The sequence below is a fragment of the Anopheles funestus genome, chromosome 3RL (genome assembly GCF_943734845.2).
Source record: "Anopheles funestus chromosome 3RL, idAnoFuneDA-416_04, whole genome shotgun sequence".
Taxonomy (NCBI): Eukaryota; Metazoa; Arthropoda; class Insecta; order Diptera; family Culicidae; genus Anopheles; species Anopheles funestus.
This window is the reverse complement of record NC_064599.1, coordinates 44,946,333-44,969,693: the sequence shown is the minus strand read 5'-3', so window position 1 is coordinate 44,969,693 and position 23,361 is coordinate 44,946,333. Positions and strand designations below refer to the sequence as shown.

At 41.2% G+C, this 23,361-nt stretch overlaps 3 protein-coding genes across 6 annotated transcripts in view; 2 read left to right on the top strand and 1 right to left on the bottom strand.

The window, feature by feature from the left end:
- LOC125769450 (ankyrin repeat and LEM domain-containing protein 1-like) overlaps nucleotides 1-17,991 on the top strand; it is a 361,429-nt gene extending 343,438 nt beyond the window's left edge. The window contains 1 exon segment of the mRNA XM_049438184.1: nucleotides 16,493-17,991. The gene's annotated coding sequence lies outside the window, so the exon portion shown is untranslated.
- Nucleotides 1-23,361, top strand: part of LOC125768286 (putative uncharacterized protein DDB_G0282133) — a 260,527-nt gene that overhangs the window by 180,115 nt on the left and 57,051 nt on the right. The gene's annotated exons all lie outside the window — the stretch shown is intronic.
- The window catches only part of LOC125768265 (uncharacterized), a 187,491-nt gene that overhangs the window by 121,611 nt on the left and 42,519 nt on the right, over nucleotides 1-23,361 (bottom strand). The gene's annotated exons all lie outside the window — the stretch shown is intronic.

Sequence of the window (23,361 nt, the reverse complement as noted above, 5' to 3'; positions counted from 1 at the left end):
GTTGAGGGTATTCTTGTGCTCGGAATTTGGCATCTGTCCGCTTTTCTATTCCCACTCCTGTAAAATACATCCTTTTGGTGGCTCTGTCGTGTACAGCAATGTCTGTGCATTTTAAGCATCCAAGAGAACCGTTAAACGAAACGACACCTGGGGAAAAAAAATTAAAGTTCTTATCTTGATTTGAAAAATAATAATGATATTAACAAAATAATGAATAATTTTTTACACTTACTTTTAATTAAAGCTCGAGCTGGAGAATCTGCTATGATAGCCCGTAGTTTTACTTGATGTGTAACGTCTTGTAAAACGATACCGTTGCTCTGAAGGTCGTTGATCTCTGTGACAAACTGTCTTAGATATTGTTCTGCGTTTTGAGGTTTAGATGACCCGCAAAATATAGCAACGACGAATATTGGAGCTTCAGGCACTTCACACAGCCTCATTAAAATAGGCCACAACTGAGTGGGTCCGCTTCTATGAAGTGTGGATCGATATTTCCATGGATGGTTTGCCAGAGACTCTAAGGATGGTTTCACATCGCTGAAGTAACGTTGAAGACACTGCTTAATGCCATGATACCACATTTGACCACCTTCGATTGTGATGAAGGATGCACCCGTCCGATGCGGTGTTCTCAACAGCGTGCGGTAGTCCTTTGGCAAACGAGACTGCACAACTTTTTTAGTTTTTAAAAGTTTCAGCAGACTATTCATCGCAGTATGCGTCATATTTGACTTTAGGGCCCAATTTCGTAAAGCATCCTCGAATAATGTTGATCCTATCTCTTCCTCGTTTGTTGATTCCGAGACGAAACAAAACCGAGAGGACATCACGAAGCTTAGGTCATTGGTCATATCGCTATTTAAGCAAAACTTTGCCTTGATGGAAAAGTTAGCTATGAAAACCGATGATGCACACGCGGTCATATCAACAGTGCACGATATCATCAGAAAGGTTCCGACATCGCAGGCTCCAGACGGCTTTGACTTTGAAATAGTAAAAACGGCGGAACAACTAGACGCTTTGGAGGACAGGTTGGAAACGGATGCGGATTTCTTCGAAGCACTGGGAGCATGGTTAAATAATCAAATTCGTCGCGACGATCCGAGGAACCGTATGCATGACGCTCTGGACCTGCTGTTCGACGAACAGTTTTTATGCGGTTGTAGCTGGACAGGTGTCGATAAAAATGGTCCGAAAATTAAGGTTTCTAATAAAGGAAATATATTAAAGATGTTTAGAATGATCGGTACGTGCGGCTATGGTGTACCGACCATTGAAGCGGTCAACAAGTTTTTCAAACTTAAGTTGAAACACGCAACGCAACGGGCAACTATCAAAGGAAACCGAACAACTAGTTGTAGACGTTCTTAATCATAAATATTTATGAGTTGCATATTTAATAATTGATTTATATTTATAAATTGACTTAACAATAAATAAAAATAATTAAATATATATTTATAATACTATACACCTTTACACCAGCCGGATTTTGAATCGAATTTTAAATGATTATCCGTATTGAAAAAAACACATTTCCATTAGACATGACATAGTTGCATGCAACATTCTTAATATTTTCAAACAATAAAAACATGCTTAATTAACTGTGTAAAAATCTGCAAAAATCTTTAAAAGATACGAAATGTTATTCTTTACAACTTTGTAGAACATTGTTTTAATCTATCTCTTCAACTTTTTTAGCTATTCGCTAAAAACCAAAGCCAGTACGTTAAGGGCGGCCGCGAGGAAATAGCTAAAGCAAGGCATAGTGTCGGCGACAGCGCCACGACCAAAAGTAACGCATCATCGAAAAATTGCTAAAATTGCAAATCAAGCAGGTATGAGCTAGGAAAGGAAAAAACAAATTAGTCGTAAGCATTTTTTAGGTATATAAGCGCAAATCAATGACAATAAATCATGGTAAATTAAATCAAAGCTTCGACGAGGCTAGAACTCGGTCCCGGCTTATTACCATCTTACATCTCATCCGAACACTCCACCCGATCGCGACGAGGCGAGCACTCGGCCCCGATCACATTTATGGTGGCTCCAGAGAGGAAGATACCTAACCGCGACGAGACAAGTACTCGGTCCCGGTCGTATTGGTGTCTGACTGAGGAATCTTTCCTCATTTACGGAGTGTAACGACAAAGAGATTCGGACGATAGCGTCAAGCTATAAGCAGAAACTGAAGAAGAATCAGGTGGCGGGAGTCGACATTCTGGAAAGGAAGAGCCCCACAGCTCCGAAAACAATCGGGGAACCTAACCGAAGTCAGGTTCTGTACAGGCACGTATTAGAATCGGTGCAGGAAAACCCCAAACAAGCACCCCAATAGTGCATGGGTGCGAAGCGAAGTGAAGTGATATCAATTGTAAGAGTGATATCAGTGCACAGTAAAGTGCAGTGATACCAAATTCAAGCGAAGCTAGGCCAAGAGTAAAAGTGCCAAAAAAAGCAATACCGATCGCAAGCGTGATACAAGCACCCAGAGATTGCAGTGACAGCAAAAGACAAACGAAGCTAGCCAGGTGTAAAGTGCAATAAATCCAGTGCCGTCCGCAAAAGGTGATATCAGCAAGCAAAGTGGAAGCCAAAATAAAAGTGCCGAAATTAAAGTGCACTAGAACAGTTTCTGCGGCGCGAGTGCAACAGGGGGCGATTTCAACAAGGTATTTGTAATCGGTAGTGGCGTCAGCAGTGATCATCGCGAACAGTAATCATCGCGACAGCGACCGCCGAAACAGAAGCCATCGCGACAACTGGAACCGGGACAGCGATCCGAACAGCAACATCAGCAGCAGCTACAGCGGCGACAGCAGCGACCATCGCGACAGCGGCTAGAGCAGCAACATTTGCAGCAACTGAAGAACTGATTACGCATCATCAGCGGAATCAACACCAACATAGGCAGAAACAACACGTAGTGACAAGTAAGTGTGGGTATGGGAAGGAAAGAAAAGGGCGAAAAGGCGGTCACAAAAATGGACTATATAAAAAACCCAAACGGTCACTGCAGGTTATGCCAGAATAATGATGAATGGTCCAAACAAATCACGTGCGAATCATGCGATAGGTGGTTCCACATGGTTTGTTTGGATATTAAAAAGGAGGTAAAAAACTATATCTGCCCGAAATGTACCGAAGAAGAAAAAGAAAAAGAAAACTATAGGGAGGCTCTATCACAAACTAAGAAACTTCTTGAACAGTACAAAAGAGAAAGGGAAGTCGCAGAAGAACAAAATCGAAAGGCAGACCAGGAAATCAAGAGATTACAAGAGACATTACTTAATGAAGAACAAGACGAGGTTGACTTAACGAACAACAAACAACTAGACGACTCAATAAACAAAGATATTAAGCAACTCTCTGACACAATAGAAAAAATGAACGACACATTTAGTCTAAATCCGAGAAAACATTTACTAGAACTTCCGGATTTTAACGGTGACTTTCGAATGTGGCCTCAATTCAAAATGACGTACTTAGAGACGGCAAGAAAGGGCAAATTCTCAAATCTTGAAAACCTGAATAGAATCCGCAAACACCTTAAAGGTGATGCGCTCAAGTCAGTTCAAGGATTAATGCTGAATCCAGAAAACGTGGATAAAGTATTTGAACGTCTGAATAGCTTGTATGGCAATCCAGACAATATATATACGTCATTGTTGAATGAACTACTAGCTATCCGCTACGTATCATTAGAAAATCCGTCTACATTTATGGAATTTGCAAATGCACTCCATAATTTGATAGACAACATGACGATATTGGAACAACAGGATTACCTAAACGACCAAAGATTATTGAAGGATCTAGTGAGCAAACTTCCGGTAGACATTCGTAACAAGTGGTATTTAGAGCAATTAACTACCGAAGAACATTCACGACCGATTAAAACCCTTAAAGATTTAGCCGATTGGCTCAAACCTACCGAAGGTCTAGCTACAATGCTTATTGCTAGACAAGGGGGGTACAAGAAAAAGGTGCACCACTTAAACTCGCACATGTCTCCCCAAAAGACCAGGCACGATAACCGAAAGCGGTGCTTACTGTGTGACAACGATCACAAAACAGTCGAGTGCAGACGACTAACAGAAGCGACAGTAGGTCAAAGAAGACGCCTACTTATTGAAAAAAATATTTGCCAAAATTGTTGCAACTTCAGCAATCATAAGGCAATCAACTGTTTTCTACCGCCACAATGCAAATTCAGAGCATGTAGGCAAAAACACAACACGTTGCTACACCAGGAGAACGATAACTCGCCAGAGACCCCAATGAGAATAAATTGCCACAACGCTAATGACAACTTATTTTATCAAATAATTCCCATTACGCTGCATAACCAAAAAACGGCGGTCAGCACCTATGCATTGATCGATCCGGGCTCGTCCACATCCCTGATTCTTGAAGAGGTTAGAAAGCAACTCGGAGCACAAGGTGAAGTTAAACCGTTAACACTCTCATGGACAAATGGAAGTATTCAATCTGAGCCTGCGAGTAAAGTTGTATCACTTAAAATACAAGGGCCGAACGGTCGTAGGTTCGACGTTAAGAACTTACGCTCTGTGCAGGAACTGGACCTTCCCATGCAGAGCATTGACGCCAGAACATTAAAGAGGCAGTACAAGCATCTGAACAACATAAATTTGCAAGGTTATCTCAATGCGATACCTACAGTGTTACTCGGCCTGCCTCACTCGTTTATTACTCACGCAATTGATTCACGTTCTGGAAAAGAAAACGAGCCAATTGCTCAAAAATCTCGGCTTGGATGGGTACTATTTGGAGGTAAAAATACTTCGCCCCAGACAAGCCCACTTTTCACAGTAACTGAGAAAAAGAATGAGGAAGATAAAACATTAAGGGATCTTATGAGAGGATTCTTCTCAACCGAAGAATTCGGGGTTAAGGCAAACACCGAAATGGTTAACTCTAGGGCGGACAACCATGCCCTAGAGATAATGAGAAGAACTTGTAAAAAACTAGAAAAGGGTTATGAAATAGGGTTACTCTGGAAATCAAACACTCCAACCCTCCCAGATAGTTACCAACAAGCATTGACACGCCTAAAAAGCCAAGAAAGAAAAATGGATACAGATCCGAAGATAAAGGAATGGTATCATAATGAGATCGCCTCATACGTAACAAAGGGATACGCACGTAAGGCCAGTCCATACGAGTTATTAGAAACAAAGGGAAACATTAATTACATCCCACATTTCTTTGTCATAAACTATAACAAGCCCGTTCCTAAACCCAGACTTGTTTTTGACGCTGCCGCCCAAAATAAAGGGATATCACTAAATTCACAGTTATACGCTGGGCCTGATGGTACAACGCCTATATTTGGGGTATTAACTCGATTTAGGGAAAACGAGATCGGATGTTCAGGTGATATCCGGGAAATGTTCCATCAGGTCAAGATAAGAGAACAGGATCAAAGTGTACAGCGATTTTTGTATCGAAGTACCCCAACTGAGGTACCGCAAGTGTATGTGATGCAAGCAATGATCTTTGGAGCAACATGCTCACCGGCATGCGCTCAATTCATTAAAAATGAGAACGCCTTGAAGTATATTGATAAATATCCAGACGCAGTAAACGCTATTTGTAATAATCATTACGTGGACGACTACTTGGATAGCTTCAGCTGCCAAGAAACTGCCATTGAAACCATAAAGACAGTCTGTCAAATACACGACGAAGCCAATTTCTTCATAAGAAATTTTGTTTCAAACTCAAAGGAAGTATTAAGAGGAATTCCCGATGATAGGCGCTCACAGGAAAATTTAATGAAAATAGAAGACAAAGAACAACATTTCGAGAAGGTTCTAGGGATGTACTGGGATACCAATAGTGATACCTTCCGATATAAACTAAAAGAAATACCAACTGGTTTGTTTAGCAAGCGAGAAATGCTTTCGTTTATAATGAGAATTTATGACCCTGTAGGGTTAATAGCAAACATTGTCATCGAAGGTAAAGTCTTGATGCAAAGACTTTGGAAAGCAGGTGTGGATTGGGACGATAATGTACCCGAATTTGAGATGCAGAATTGGACAAAATTTTTAAATCGGATTCAATCAATCGAAAACATGCATATACCTCGATGCTTTTCCAAAACAAAACACGTTGTGTCGAGAGAAATACATACCTTCGTTGACGCATCAGAAAACGCATTCGCTGCGGTGGCATACATGAAGACAGTGCACGAAGATGGTGTCGACATCAATATTATCGCAGCTAAAACGAGAGTGGCACCTACTAAGCCATTGTCTATACCACGGTTAGAACTACAAGCTGCGGTATTAGGGATACGACTGGCCGCTACCATCAGAAAAGAATTGCGACTAAAGATAGATCGCGAATACTATTGGTCAGATTCCAAGACCGTATTAGCTTGGATACGGTCAGAACCAAGAAATTATAAACAATTCGTCGCGTTGAGAATCGGCGAAATTTTGCAGGATAGTAGTGCGGATCAATGGCACTGGGTTGCTTCAAAAGATAATCCAGCTGACGAAGCAACTAAGGTAAACCACAACCCATCCATATGGCTAACCGGACCAGCATTCTTACATTTAGGAGCAACAGTAACACCTAACACCCAAGTCATGGTAACTTTCGAAGAAGTACGTCCCGTACATACAATAAGGGCTATCGAAAAAACGGATTGGGGTTGCATCAATGTTGACTGGTGTTCTGATTGGAATCGACTTAAACGATCACTTGCAATTGGACTAAAATTTATGGATTACCTTCGAGCCAAGGTCAGTAGCACTAATTTCAGCAACGTGATAAGTAAAGAAGACCTCGATAAAGCAGAACGGCAGTTGTTGAGAAAGGCACAATGGGAGGGATATCCAGAAGAAATGATCAGCCTTCATGCAAAGGGAATAATAAAAAATGACAGTAAAATAAGAAATTTGACTCCGCAATTGGATGATCAACAAATAATGCGTTCAGTCACCAGGCTGGAGAAAGCTAACTTTCTCCATACAGAGACTAAAAACCCGATGATACTACCAAAGAAACACACTATAACAAACCTCATAGTCAAGCACTACCACGAGAAATACAAACATAAAAAAACAGAAACGATCATTGCAGCAATTCGTCAGCGTTTTTGGATAATAGATCTACGAGCGGTCGTAAAAAACGTCGCAGATAAATGCCAAAAATGCAAAAATGATAAAGCACGACCTTCTCCTCCAATAATGGCACCACTTCCAAGGTGCAGACTGGCAGTACGGCAAAAACCATTCACACATACAGGGGTTGACTACTTCGGACCCCTCAATATAGCCATTGGTAGAAGGTCCGAAAAACGCTGGGGTGCAGTATTTACATGCCTCACAACTCGCGCCGTCCACATAGAACTTGCCACTGATTTAAGTGCCAGCAGTTTTATAATTTGCTTAAAAAATATGCAGCACAGAAGAGGCAAGGTGTCGCACGTATATAGCGACAACGGAACAAATTTTGTTGGAGCGAACAACGAAATGACGCGACTCCAAGAAAGATGTGCCACCGAAGGGATCGATTGGCATTTTAATCCCCCAAGCGCTCCACACTTCGGTGGTGCTTGGGAAAGGGTAGTAAAGGAAATAAAAAGCCTTCTGCCCATGGAAGAAACTTATAAAGAAGAAGTATTACGGACGGTTCTAACAGAAATTGAGTTTATGATCAACAACCGACCTTTAACGCATATTCCATTGGACAGAGAAGACGAAGAAGCGTTAACGCCTGCTCATTTTTTACTAGGTCATTCCGGCGAAGCTGAGCCTAACATCGGCGATATATCAAAGGCAGAAGCAACCCGCTCAAACTGGAAAAAGGCTCAAGCTATAACAGCACACTATTGGAATCGTTGGATAACCGAATATTTGCCAAAACTAGGCAAAAGGGAAAAGTGGTTCAACAAAGCAGAGCAAATACAAGTAGGGGACGTAGTCACGTTTCCTGACGACCAAAGAAAGGGTAAATGGTTAAAAGGAAGAGTGACGAAGGTAAACCCCAGCAAAGATAATCAAGTACGCTCGGCGTGTGTAAAGATAGGGAATACGGAAGTTACGAGGCCTACGGTAAAATTAGCGGTACTAGAGGTCAAAGGAAATCGAAATTTCTCCAACTGGGGAAAAAGGCCAAGCACTGATAGCGAATTTATAAAGGATAAAGCAAACGAACTTAAAGGCGTAGCACATAAAAGACCCAAGCAAAAAATAAGACCAGTTGTGTGGAAAATCACTTAAATCTTAAAAATGGGAAAATTCGTAGCAATACTGCTGATCATCAGTTGTGTGACCAGTTTAAAAATACAACCAATTCTAGAACCGGGTCTATTCTTTGACCATTTAGGCTCTTTAACGATCCAACGAGGCTCATGGCATACCGCACTTCATACGCGAGTATTCCCAGAAAATGACTCTAACATAATTATACAACTACGTAACAAACTAAACAACGTACTGAATAACGAAACCGACCCGACAACAATTCGTTTAAAATTAGCCTTGGACGACGAATGCGACTACGTTTTAAACCTCATACGGGATTGTCTAAAAACCAGAGCTAAAAGAAGCCGAGGAGTGCTCGGATTTTTAGAAGATTTTTTGTTTGGAGGTGATGAATTCGACGAACAATTATCACTATTAAAATCCACTGAAGATCAAAAAATAGCGCGACTTTCAGAAAACTTAGACGACACGAACAAGGCTCACAAGAAAATAATGGGTCAAATCGGCAACAAAATATCACATATAAACGAAGGCATAACGCTATTGCAAAGGGAATTCAGCGAAGACAAACTAAACAGATTTAACAAATACGTAGAAGAAACAATACTTCTGACTAATACGTTAATACAGCAAATTACACTCAAATATCAAACATTAAAACATGACCCTTTAACATTATTAGAAGGGCATGTAGATACAATAAAAGGAGTAACGGATATGACACTTGCTCAACCGTACCTAGAGCGTAAAGAAATAGTAAAAGGCGAGGTAGTACTCCATATAACGCACATAGTAATCGGAACGGAACAATTCGAGATATTCAATGTCATTCCTACTCCGAACTCGAACGACAACGTAATAATGAGTATCGAGGAAACCACCATAGCAGTTAACGACGACAATAATTACATCTATCCTCACAACGTTAAAAAAATTAATAAAACTCATTATCTCTCGTCAAATACGCAAATAAGGAAAGGACCAGACTGTATAGTAGCGGCCCTATTACATAGAAATACTACAAAGCCCTGCCTAACATCGACATTGAATCCGCCATATTTGAATTTTACATTATTAAATCAGCCGAACAAAATTCTTTATTATACCTCACAGCCGCAAAGCATACGTCTAAATTGTAATGGTACAATCACCAACCCAACAAACAAAGTAGCAATTATCACCTTATCACCACCGAGCAAAATCGAAACGGAAGATATCGAGATACGACCAGTAATCGTGAAGAATGACGAAACATACAAAGCATTTTATAAACCTATGAGAAAATTACCATTTGAAACCACGGCTAAGGGTTCGCAGAACAAGCAATACGGATACATACTTATAATATGTTTAATGACTCTAATTAGTATTATACCGTTTACTGTACTCGTTATAGTATACAACAAAAAAAGATCAATTCCACGGCCCCCACGGTTTAGGTCCAATTTATAATATTAGGCATACTTCAAACCTCGACCAATACGCCATCCTTTACCTCCATAACACTAGGCAGTAACACCTCTGCGAGGAATTACGGGGGTCGGGATGTCGGCGACAGCGCCACGACCAAAAGTAACGCATCATCGAAAAATTGCTAAAATTGCAAATCAAGCAGGTATGAGCTAGGAAAGGAAAAAACAAATTAGTCGTAAGCATTTTTTAGGTATATAAGCGCAAATCAATGACAATAAATCATGGTAAATTAAATCAAAGCTTCGACGAGGCTAGAACTCGGTCCCGGCTTATTACCATCTTACATCTCATCCGAACACTCCACCCGATCGCGACGAGGCGAGCACTCGGCCCCGATCACACATAGAATTGTAGCGAAAAATACCTCGGTTTTGTAATTGAAATATAAAACTATTTTATTTAAATATCTCACGGGAAAATCTTGCAACTATTAGCCCAAAGTGTGGCCAACATATTGTAATCGGTGGTTTGTAAATAAATAATAATTTTAATACAAATAAATGAAGAAAACTGAACGCGCTTTTGCACGCTACGCTACGACCATCGCGACCAAAACACCGTCCGCTGCGAGCGGTCTTGCCACATTGACCACATTGACCCATAAGGATTCATCATTCACCCGTACGATGCGGACGCGTTGCTTTCCACATGGACTCATTCACCGGCATTAAACATTCACCCGCAAGGATCGTGCAAGCGCCCGTACACTGCGAGGGCTAGCGTTGCTTTCCACATGGACGCCGTGAGGATTCCACATGGAGGCCGAAAGGATTCCACATGGATGCGAAATGCGCCCGTACGCTACGAGCAGTCCCGATGCGTTCCACATGGATTCCACATCGACGCTGGTCACGCCCCTAGGATCGTGCAGGCGCTCGTACGCTGTGTACACACATGGTGTCTTTGAATGTGTTAGTGTGTATCGACGCGCGATCCCAACACGCATTCTCGCTTTAGCAGGATGATCGTTAGTTAGGTAGAGGGAGAAAGGGCTAATTGGGATCGACAGCGTACCGTGTATATGCGTATGTGCACGTTTTTTATCTCACTTCGCCTGTAGGCCAGAACATAGCGGCAATAGTATTTATTAGCAGGCGTGGTTGAATTGCACATTGGGATATCTTTTTCCGCACTATTTTCTTGATACTGATGTGCTGTAACGAAAGAGAACATTGGATTAGAAATTGGTGTAGAAGAAAGCCATACTCACATTTGCGCCGTCTGGTCCGTGTTGATTTGGTACGTTGTGTACCGTATATAAATGAAGCTGAATAGGAATGGATTTCAAAGCTCGTGTGATGCAAAAAAATATTTCTAACAAGACTTTGGATATTTTTATGGTAAAAAATCGCATGACAGATTATATACACACTGCCGTTTGTTTATTTGTTTGTTTCTAAGGGTAAAAATATACATATTGGAAATATTTTCTTTTTTGGTGTGATGGTTTTTCCACCAATCTTGATACCACGGTAAAGGTAGTGAGTTCAGTTTATTTTTAAACAGTTCATCAAACACAAATGCTGCATACCACTTCTACAGGTGCTTAACTCTTTTCCTTCCCCTTTGTAGCATTGGCATGAAACCTGATAGGTAACTAAGACAGGTAGATTATAAAAATGTTTGTTGTTGCTTGGAGGCGTGTAACGCCTGCGTGTTGATGCTATGTCTGTTATGCTTAGATTCGGGTAACGGCCGCGCGCTTATGGCATGCCTGGTATGGTTGGAATGAAATGAATAAAGATAGCTTTAAGAAAAATCGTTCGTTACCTTTGCACGCTGAACTGTGCCGAGTGTTATTCTAGTGCTTGGAGGTATGATTCGAACATCTTCACTGTCGTAGCTACGTACCTTTTCTGTTGAAATTGAGAGTTTTTCAAAGGTTTGCTTAGACTTCCACCAACGCATTTATTAATGCCATCAATTTCGATCCATCAATCAATCAATAATTAGCCATGTTTGTGTATGAAACGCATTTTTGATCATCTTTTGCCTAAAAAAATATCTTTTAGTATTTATATAAATTTTAAACACATGTGTATTTTTTATAATATTTATTTAACTCTAAATTACATGGGTTGTAATGTATGTAGTAATGGAAGTACAACGAGTCCTTGTCATTTATCTACACTAATTCCTACTAATTTACAACGTATGTCCGAGACAGCAACTTGTCTTAAAGAAGACTACAGGTCACTCATGCTGGCGTGGAAGATCATTAACTTTGTCGAAGAACAGGGATAGTCAAATAATTCGTACTGACGAACGAAGTTATAACCATGCACGCTTATTTCTCCAGCTTCTGATTGAGCTGCTGTACAGTACTGCATAATGGTGTTGTCTTTCAATAAGAACCATTCGTTTCTGGGTCCTTTCCTTAAGCTGAATTCCGGATTTATGGCTAACGAAATGTTTTGGCCTTTTGTAGTTAACGATGGGTAGTTACTGGTTTCGTCGTTTTCTCTGGCTACATTTGTGTGATGTAGTTCACACACTCTGTTGACTATTTGTTCCAGGAATTTGCTGCCACCTCTCATCATGCGCTTCAAGCGTTGTAGTTCGTTTTCGAAGCCGTATGTGGAGATGTCTTCTAATGGTCCGAATCTGGCGACTTCGTCGTGAACATGCTGAAGATTATGAACGTTGCTTGAAACACTGCTAGGTCCATAAATGGTTCCAAAATCCTTGACGAACAGCTCCAGCATTTCTTTTGCAAGTTCCCATTCGTTTTCATACACAGTCGATGACAGGAATGTCGTGGCACAAAACAGTAGCAAAAAATGTTTGTATGCTGCTTCCGGAAGTATTTCCTTTAGAACGACTACGCTGGCGTAATGTAAGAAGGTTCTAAACTCCGTTCCTTTCCAGAATTTGATGTATTGTAGGCTTCGCAGGTTTCGATGAATTTCTGAAGGGAGCTTGATTTGTAATAAAAATTCCGAAATGATATCACATTATCTTGAAGTCCATTTGGTGTGATGTGGTCCTTTAGTAAATTTGCCTTTAATCCATCCGTTTAACAGTTTCCTCATCACCCCAAGATCAATCAGATGAAGTCTGTCGGCAATAATGACGTCTGCGATGATGTCGAAGTACCAAATATCGGTTAGAGGTGTTGGTTTTTTGCAGTGTTGAGGGTATTCTTGTGCTCGGAATTTGGCATCTGTCCGCTTTTCTATTCCCACTCCTGTAAAATACATCCTTTTGGTGGCTCTGTCGTGTACAGCAATGTCTGTGCATTTTAAGCATCCAAGAGAACCGTTAAACGAAACGACACCTGGGGAAAAAAAATTAAAGTTCTTATCTTGATTTGAAAAATAATAATGATATTAACAAAATAATGAATAATTTTTTACACTTACTTTTAATTAAAGCTCGAGCTGGAGAATCTGCTATGATAGCCCGTAGTTTTACTTGATGTGTAACGCCTTGTAAAACGATACCGTTGCTCTGAAGGTCGTTGATCTCTGTGACAAACTGTCTTAGATATTGTTCTGCGTTTTGAGGTTTAGATGACCCGCAAAATATAGCAACGACGAATATTGGAGCTTCAGGCACTTCACACAGCCTCATTAAAATAGGCAACAACTGAGTGGGTCCGCTTCTATGAAGTGGCAAACCATCCATGGAAATATCGATCCACAGAGACTCTAAGGATGGTTTCACATCGCTGAAGTAACGTTGAAGACACTGCTTAATGCCATGATACCACATTTGACCACCTTCGATTGTGATGAAGGATGCACCCGTCCGATGCGGTGTTCTCAACAGCGTGCGGTAGCCCTTTAGCAAACGAGACTGCACAACTTTTTTAGTTTTTAAAAGTTTCAGCAGACTATTCATCGCAGTATGCGTCATATTTGACTTTAAGGCCCAATTTCGTAAATCATCCTCGAATAATGTTGATCCTATCTCTTCCTCGTTTGTTGATTCCTCACCATCTGATGTACTCAGCTCTTCATCCGATGTTATGTAACCTTCATCAACTGAGCCATCCGGGCTAACAATTTCCCCAGGAGCAAGCCACGGTGTACGCAAATCAGCTTCGGGAAAGTTTTGAGAAATGTCTGAAACGATAAATGCATAATATCTTCTTCTTGGCTTAACGACCTTACAGGTCACGCCGGATATTTTACCACGTAGCCGGATAGTCAGTCCTTGCTACGGGGGAACGGTCCGGATGGGATTTGAACCCGGTCCGGCCGTGTGGACTGGCGCCGTTTATCACATGCACCACCGGACCGCCCGCATAATATGCATAATATATAACCATTAAAAAAGATATCAACGAAAATTGTTCCTGCAATAAATATACTTACCATCAACAGCCAAAATAGAGGCACTTGGAGCTGGATGGTCTGCTTCCCATTCCTTAACGAACTGTTTGTTGATTTTATTACGACGTTTAAAACAGAGCACCGTTTTCACGTTTCCTTTAGGTAGCCATTCTTTGAATTATTTTGATGATTGAATGTTAAGAACCAGTAACGAGCGTGGCTGACTTAAGAATGATTTGTTTGTGAACAATCCTTCACTTAAATACGATTATTTTGTCTTGCGTGTGATACCTGTTGCATTTACCCTCGAAAGCAAGTGCAACAAGTGTTACTTTGAGTACCTGCGAGAAAACCCCAATGAGTGAACGAATGTATAAAATGTGTTTAGCTTTATTTAAGGGTAGTTCTTATTATTATACAAGGTAAGTATTTGTCCTTTTTTTGGTATATTAAGACGAATTTTAGTACGTGTAACCATCATTCGTTACAAGTCCATCAAGTTGAAAACAAGTCAGTAAAGATGTATTCTTCAGCCAAAAAGTTGCGTCTGGACGATAATCAGGAAACTGATTTCGTCGATACTGGTGTTCAGGTTATATCGAACATTCAGTTGCCGTCCCTCGCCTTTGGAAATATAGTTCCGGCTTCAACATCACCACTCCAGCAGCCTTCGACATCAGGACTTCAACATCCAGAGGACTGTGCAGTTTTGGGCGAACCATCGGAACCGTCTTCCTACAACACCGACGTATTTGCGGAGCTGCTGCATCAGACGAAACAAAACCGAGAGGACATCACGAAGCTTAGGTCATTGGTCATATCGCTATTTAAGCAAAACTTTGCCTTGATGGAAAAGTTAGCTGTGAAAACCGATGATGCACACGCGGTCATATCAACAGTGCACGATATCATCAGAAAGGTTCCGACATCGCAGGCTCCAGACGGCTTTGACTTTGAAATAGTAAAAACGGCGGAACAACTAGACGCTTTGGAGGCCAGGTTGGAAACGGATGCACCAGCCGGATTTTGAATCGAATTTTAAATGATTATCCGTATTGAAAAGAACACATTTCCATTAGACATGACATAGTTGCATGCAACATTCTTAATATTTTTAAACAATAAAAACATGCTTAATTAACTGTGTAAAAATCTGCAAAAATCTTTAAAAGATACGAAATGTTATTCTTTACAACTTTGTAGAACATTGTTTTAATCTATCTCTTCAACTTTTTTAGCTATTCGCTAAAAACCAAAGCCAGTACGTTAAGGGCGGCCGCGAGGAAATAGCTAAAGCAAGGCATAGAATTGTAGCGAAAAATACCTCGGTTTTGTAATTGAAATATAAAACTATTTTATTTAAATATCTCACGGGAAAATCTTGCAACTATTAGCCCAAAGTGTGGCCAACATATTGTAATCGGTGGTTTGTAAATAAATAATAATTTTAATACAAATAAATGAAGAAAACTGAACGCGCTTTTGCACGCTACGCTACGACCATCGCGACCAAAACACCGTCCGCTGCGAGCGGTCTTGCAGCTTTCCACATTGACCCATAAGGATTCATCATTCACCCGTACGATGCGGACGCGTTGCTTTCCACATGGACTCATTCACCGGCATTAAACATTCACCCGCAAGGATCGTGCAAGCGCCCGTACACTGCGAGGGCTAGCGTTGCTTTCCACATGGACGCCGTGAGGATTCCACATGGAGGCCGAAAGGATTCCACATGGACTCGAAATGCGCCCGTACGCTACGAGCAGTCCCGATGCGTTCCACATGGATTCCACATCGACGCTGGTCACGCCCCTAGGATCGTGCAGGCGCTCGTACGCTGTGTACACACATGGTGTCTTTGAATGTGTTCCCAATGTGCAATTCAACCACGCCTGCTAATAAATACTATTGCCGCTATGTTCTGGCCTACAGGCGAAGTGAGATAAAAAACGTGCACATACGCATATACACGGTACGCTGGCGATCCCAATTAGCCCTTTTTCCCTCTACCTAACTAACGATCATCCTGCTAAAGCGAGAATGCGTGTTGAGATCGCGCGTCGATACGCACTAACACATTCAAAGACACCATGCGTGTACACAGCGTACGAGCGCCTGCACGATCCTAGGGGCGTGACGCGGGTCGATGTGGAATCCATGTGGAACGCATCGGGATTGCTCGCAGCGTACGGGCGCATGCACGATCCTGGCGGATGAATGTGGAAGCTTTCGAGTCCATGTGGAATCCTTTCGGAATCCATATGGATGTCCATGTGGAAAGCAACGCTAGCCCTCGCAGTGTACGGGCGCTTGCACGATCCTTGCGGGTGAATGTTTAATGGCGGTGAATGAGTCCATGTGGAAAGCAACGCGTCCGCATCGTACGGGTGAATGATGAATCCTTATGGGTCCATGTGGAAAGCAACGCGTCCGCAGCGGACGGTGTTTTGGTCGCGATGGTCGTAGCGTAGCGTGCAAAAGCGCGTTCAGTTTTCTTCATTTATTTGTATTAAAATTATTATTTATTTACAAACCACCGATTACAATATGTTGGCCACACTTTGGGCTAATAGTTGCAAGATTTTCCCGTGTGGTATTTAGATAAAATAATACTAAAATTCAATGACAAAAGCAAGGTATTTTTCGCTACAATGCTATGCCTTGCTTTAGCTATTTCCTCGCGGCCGCCCGTAACGTACTGGCTTTGGTTTTTAGCGAATAACTAAAAAAGTTGAAGAGCTAGACGAAAATGATGTTCTACACAGTTGTAAAGAATAACATTTCGTATCTTTTAAAGATTTTTGCAGATTTTTAAACAGTTAATTAACCATGTTATTTTGGTTAAATATATCGGAGATTGCTTCAGCGTCACAAATTTAATTTTTAAATTCTTTCAAACATACGATTTGGATAAAGATGTAAAGGACAGTGTTAAACTACTTATGAACAATTGTTTTTAAAAATTTAGGGCTTTTGAACAGTTTTTAAATTGATCGTTCACTGCCTCTAGTCCCATCGTGCGACACCTAATCGACGCATCCTTTTACATTCATATTCTTTACCTATGTACCCGAACGCATCACTGGTACGCGAGTCGGTGTTTAGCCGGTAAACATTTCTTGGCCAAGCAATGGTTTGTGGTATGACTCAATTCTTGTCAGAGGTATTCGGTTTCCCCTAGTCGCACCTACATAACATCCTGTGTTCATTACCTGCCTACAACAACCAGTAACACCTTCCGCATGCATAGGCGCGTAGCGACAACGAACAGTGCTAGTTACCTGTCGTCTGTCTGAACGCTCATGGGAAAAAATTAGCACGTGTAGCAGCTACCTCGTATTTCTGTGTGTTTAAAGAAATTTTCCATAAAACCACACCTTAAGGGTAGTTAAAAAGGTCCAAACAGCGTCTAATATTTTTTATCGGAACGGCCGTATGGTAGGAGACAAACCTGTCATGCAATATTTTTCCCCAAAAATATCTAAAAGCACGAAAGAATTATTTTTTGCATCATACGTGCAGTGAAATCCATTCCGATTCAGCTTCATTTATATACGGTACACAACGTACCCCCTCAACGACTGGTCGGATGGCGCAAATGTAAGCATGACTTTCTTCTACACCAATTTCTAATCCAATGTTCTCTATCATTTCAGCAAAAGCTCCAAGGAAGTTGTATGGGGAAAAAAGATTCTCTCACGCTCTCACGAGAGAGTGAATTTGAGGAACCCCCCTGGCGTTTTTATTTTCTGGAATTCATTCATTTTTTTGCTAAAATCCGGCGTAGGTCCACACGCTACGAACGCTCGCGGGCGACTGAAGCGGGCGTGGCTACGCGGGGCTTTATATACCAACCCGGTTTGAGTGTGTGCGTGTGGTCGCTAAATGTCTTCCTCCGGGACTCCGCGGTGGATTCCGAACAGACCCGTTAGGGACCATGAGAACAAAAGAAACTAGACCGCATGAACTCGCTTTTGCATGACTGGGTTAGTGTGTATCGACGCGCGATCCCAACACGCATTCTCGCTTTAGCAGGATGATCGTTAGTTAGGTAGAGGGAGAAAGGGCTAATTGGGATCGACAGCGTACCGTGTATATGCGTATGTGCACATTTTTTATCTCACTTCGCCTGTAGGCCAGAACATAGCGGCAATAGTATTTATTAGCAGGCGTGGTTGAATTGCACATTGGGATATCTTTTTCCGCACTATTTTCTTGATACTGATGTGCCGTAACGAAAGAGAACATTGGATTAGAAATTGGTGTAGAAGAAAGCCATACTCACATTTGCGCCGTCTGGTCCGTGTTGATTTGGTACGTTGTGTACCGTATATAAATGAAGCTGAATAGGAATGGATTTCAAAGCTCGTGTGATGCAAAAAAATATTTCTAACAAGACTTTGGATATTTTTATGGTAAAAAAATCGCATGACAGATTATATACACACTGCCGTTTGTTTATTTGTTTGTTTCTTAGGGTAAAAATATACATATTGGAAATATTTTCTTTTTTGGTGTGATGGTTTTTCCACCAATCTTGATACCACGGTAAAGGTAGTGAGTTCAGTTTATTTTTAAACAGTTCATCAAACACAAATGCTGCATACCACTTCTACAGGTGCTTAACTCTTTTCCTTACCCTTTGTAGCATTGGCATGAAACCTGATAGGTAACTAAGACAGGTAGATTATAAAAATGTTTGTTGTTGCTTGGAGGCGTGTAACGCCTGCGTGTTGATGCTATGTCTGTTATGCTTAGATTCGGGTAACGGCCGCGCGCTTATGGCATGCCTGGTATGGTTGGAATGAAATGAATAAAGATAGCTTTAAGAAAAATCGTTCGTTACCTTTGCACGCTGAACTGTGCCGAGTGTTATTCTAGTGCTTGGAGGTATGATTCGAACATCTTCACTGTCGTAGCTACGTACCTTTTCTGTTGAAATTGAGAGTTTTTCAAAGGTTTGCTTAGACTTCTACCAACGCATTTATTAATGCCATCAATTTCGATCCATCAATCAATCAATAATTAGCCATGTTTGTGTATGAAACGCATTTTTGATCATCTTTTGTTTAAAAAAATATCTTTTAGTATTTATATAAATTTTAAACACATGTGTATTTTTTATAATATTTATTTAACTCTAAATTACATGGGTTGTAATGTATGTAGTAATGGAAGTACAACGAGTCCTTGTCATTTATCTACACTAATTCCTACTAATTTACAACGTATGTCCGAGACAGCAACTTGTCTTAAAGAAGACTACAGGTCACTCATGCTGGCCTGGAAGATCATTAACTTTGTCGAAGAACAGGGATAGTCAAATAATTCGTACTGACGAACGAAGTTATAACCATGCACGCTTATTTCTCCAGTTTCTGATTGAGCTGCTGTACAGTACTGCATAATGGTGTTGTCTTTCAATAAGAACCATTCGTTTCAGGGTCCTTTCCTTAAGCTGAATTCCGGATTTATGGCTAACGAAATGTTTTGGCCTTTTGTAGTTAACGATGGGTAGTTACTGGTTTCGTCGTTTTCTCTGGCTACATTTGTGTGATGTAGTTCACACACTCTGTTGACTATTTGTTCCAGGAATTTGCTGCCACTTCTCATCATGCGCTTCAAGCGTTGTAGTTCGTTTTCGAAGCCGTATGTGGAGATGTCTTCTAATGGTCCGAATCTGGCGACTTCGTCGTGAACATGCTGAAGATTATGAACGTTGCTTGAAACACTGCTAGGTCCATAAATGGTTCCAAAATCCTTGACGAACAGCTCCAGCATTTCTTTTGCAAGTTCCCATTCGTTTTCATACACAGTCGATGACAGGAATGTCGTGGCACAAAACAGTAGCAAAAAATGTTTGTATGCTGCTTCCGGAAGTATTTCCTTTAGAACGACTACGCTGGCGTAATGTAAGAAGGTTCTAAACTCCGTTCCTTTCCAGAATTTGATGTATTGTAGGCTTCGCAGGTTTCGATGAATTTCTGAAGGGAGCTTGATTTGTAATAAAAATTCCGAAATGATATCACATTATCTTGAAGTCCATTTGGTGTGATGTGGTCCTTTAGTAAATTTGCCTTTAATCCATCCGTTTAACAGTTTCCTCATCACCCCAAGATCAATCAGATGAAGTCTGTCGGCAATAATGACGTCTGCGATGATGTCGAAGTACCAAATATCGGTTAGAGGTGTTGGTTTTTTGCAGTGTTGAGGGTATTCTTGTGCTCGGAATTTGGCATCTGTCCGCTTTTCTATTCCCACTCCTGTAAAATACATCCTTTTGGTGGCTCTGTCGTGTACAGCAATGTCTGTGCATTTTAAGCATCCAAGAGAACCGTTAAACGAAACGACACCTGGGGAAAAAAAATTAAAGTTCTTATCTTGATTTGAAAAATAATAATGATATTAACAAAATAATGAATAATTTTTTACACTTACTTTTAATTAAAGCTCGATCTGGAGAATCTGCTATGATAGCCCGTAGTTTTACTTGATGTGTAACGCCTTGTAAAACGATACCGTTGCTCTGAAGGTCGTTGATCTCTGTGACAAACTGTCTTAGATATTGTTCTGCGTTTTGAGGTTTAGATGACCCGCAAAATATAGCAACGACGAATATTGGAGCTTCAGGCACTTCACACAGCCTCATTAAAATAGGCCACAACTGAGTGGGTCCGCTTCTATGAAGTGTGGATCGACATTTCCATGGATGGTTTGCCAGAGACTCTAAGGATGGTTTCACATCGCTGAAGTAACGTTGAAGACACTGCTTAATGCCATGATACCACATTTGACCACCTTCGATTGTGATGAAGGATGCACCCGTCCGATGCGGTGTTCTCAACAGCGTGCGGTAGTCCTTTGGCAAACGAGACTGCACAACTTTTTTAGTTTTTAAAAGTTTCAGCAGACTATTCATCGCAGTATGCGTCATATTTGACTTTAGGGCCCAATTTCGTAAAGCATCCTCGAATAATGTTGATCCTATCTCTTCCTCGTTTGTTGATTCCGAGACGAAACAAAACCGAGAGGACATCACGAAGCTTAGGTCATTGGTCATATCGCTATTTAAGCAAAACTTTGCCTTGATGGAAAAGTTAGCTATGAAAACCGATGATGCACACGCGGTCATATCAACAGTGCACGATATCATCAGAAAGGTTCCGACATCGCAGGCTCCAGACGGCTTTGACTTTGAAATAGTAAAAACGGCGGAACAACTAGACGCTTTGGAGGACAGGTTGGAAACGGATGCGGATTTCTTCGAAGCACTGGGAGCATGGTTAAATAATCAAATTCGTCGCGACGATCCGAGGAACCGTATGCATGACGCTCTGGACCTGCTGTTCGACGAACAGTTTTTATGCGGTTGTAGCTGGACAGGTGTCGATAAAAATGGTCCGAAAATTAAGGTTTCTAATAAAGGAAATATATTAAAGATGTTTAGAATGATCGGTACGTGCGGCTATGGTGTACCGACCATTGAAGCGGTCAACAAGTTTTTCAAACTTAAGTTGAAACACGCAACGCAACGGGCAACTATCAAAGGAAACCGAACAACTAGTTGTAGACGTTCTTAATCATAAATATTTATGAGTTGCATATTTAATAATTGATTTATATTTATAAATTGACTTAACAATAAATAAAAATAATTAAATATATATTTATAATACTATACACCTTTACACCAGCCGGATTTTGAATCGAATTTTAAATGATTATCCGTATTGAAAAAAAACACATTTCCATTAGACATGACATAGTTGCATGCAACATTCTTAATATTTTCAAACAATAAAAACATGCTTAATTAACTGTGTAAAAATCTGCAAAAATCTTTAAAAGATACGAAATGTTATTCTTTACAACTTTGTAGAACATTGTTTTAATCTATCTCTTCAACTTTTTTAGCTATTCGCTAAAAACCAAAGCCAGTACGTTAAGGGCGGCCGCGAGGAAATAGCTAAAGCAAGGCATAGTGTCGGCGACAGCGCCACGACCAAAAGTAACGCATCATCGAAAAATTGCTAAAATTGCAAATCAAGCAGGTATGAGCTAGGAAAGGAAAAAACAAATTAGTCGTAAGCATTTTTTAGGTATATAAGCGCAAATCAATGACAATAAATCATGGTAAATTAAATCAAAGCTTCGACGAGGCTAGAACTCGGTCCCGGCTTATTACCATCTTACATCTCATCCGAACACTCCACCCGATCGCGACGAGGCGAGCACTCGGCCCCGATCACATTTATGGTGGCTCCAGAGAGGAAGATACCTAACCGCGACGAGACAAGTACTCGGTCCCGGTCGTATTGGTGTCTGACTGAGGAATCTTTCCTCATTTACGGAGTGTAACGACAAAGAGATTCGGACGATAGCGTCAAGCTATAAGCAGAAACTGAAGAAGAATCAGGTGGCGGGAGTCGACATTCTGGAAAGGAAGAGCCCCACAGCTCCGAAAACAATCGGGGAACCTAACCGAAGTCAGGTTCTGTACAGGCACGTATTAGAATCGGTGCAGGAAAACCCCAAACAAGCACCCCAATAGTGCATGGGTGCGAAGCGAAGTGAAGTGATATCAATTGTAAGAGTGATATCAGTGCACAGTAAAGTGCAGTGATACCAAATTCAAGCGAAGCTAGGCCAAGAGTAAAAGTGCCAAAAAAAGCAATACCGATCGCAAGCGTGATACAAGCACCCAGAGATTGCAGTGACAGCAAAAGACAAACGAAGCTAGCCAGGTGTAAAGTGCAATAAATCCAGTGCCGTCCGCAAAAGGTGATATCAGCAAGCAAAGTGGAAGCCAAAAAAAAAGTGCCGAAATTAAAGTGCACTAGAACAGTTTCTGCGGCGCGAGTGCAACAGGGGGCGATTTCAACAAGGTATTTGTAATCGGTAGTGGCGTCAGCAGTGATCATCGCGAACAGTAATCATCGCGACAGCGACCGCCGAAACAGAAGCCATCGCGACAACTGGAACCGGGACAGCGATCCGAACAGCAACATCAGCAGCAGCTACAGCGGCGACAGCAGCGACCATCGCGACAGCGGCTAGAGCAGCAACATTTGCAGCAACTGAAGAACTGATTACGCATCATCAGCGGAATCAACACCAACATAGGCAGAAACAACACGTAGTGACAAGTAAGTGTGGGTATGGGAAGGAAAGAAAAGGGCGAAAAGGCGGTCACAAAAATGGACTATATAAAAAACCCAAACGGTCACTGCAGGTTATGCCAGAATAATGATGAATGGTCCAAACAAATCACGTGCGAATCATGCGATAGGTGGTTCCACATGGTTTGTTTGGATATTAAAAAGGAGGTAAAAAACTATATCTGCCCGAAATGTACCGAA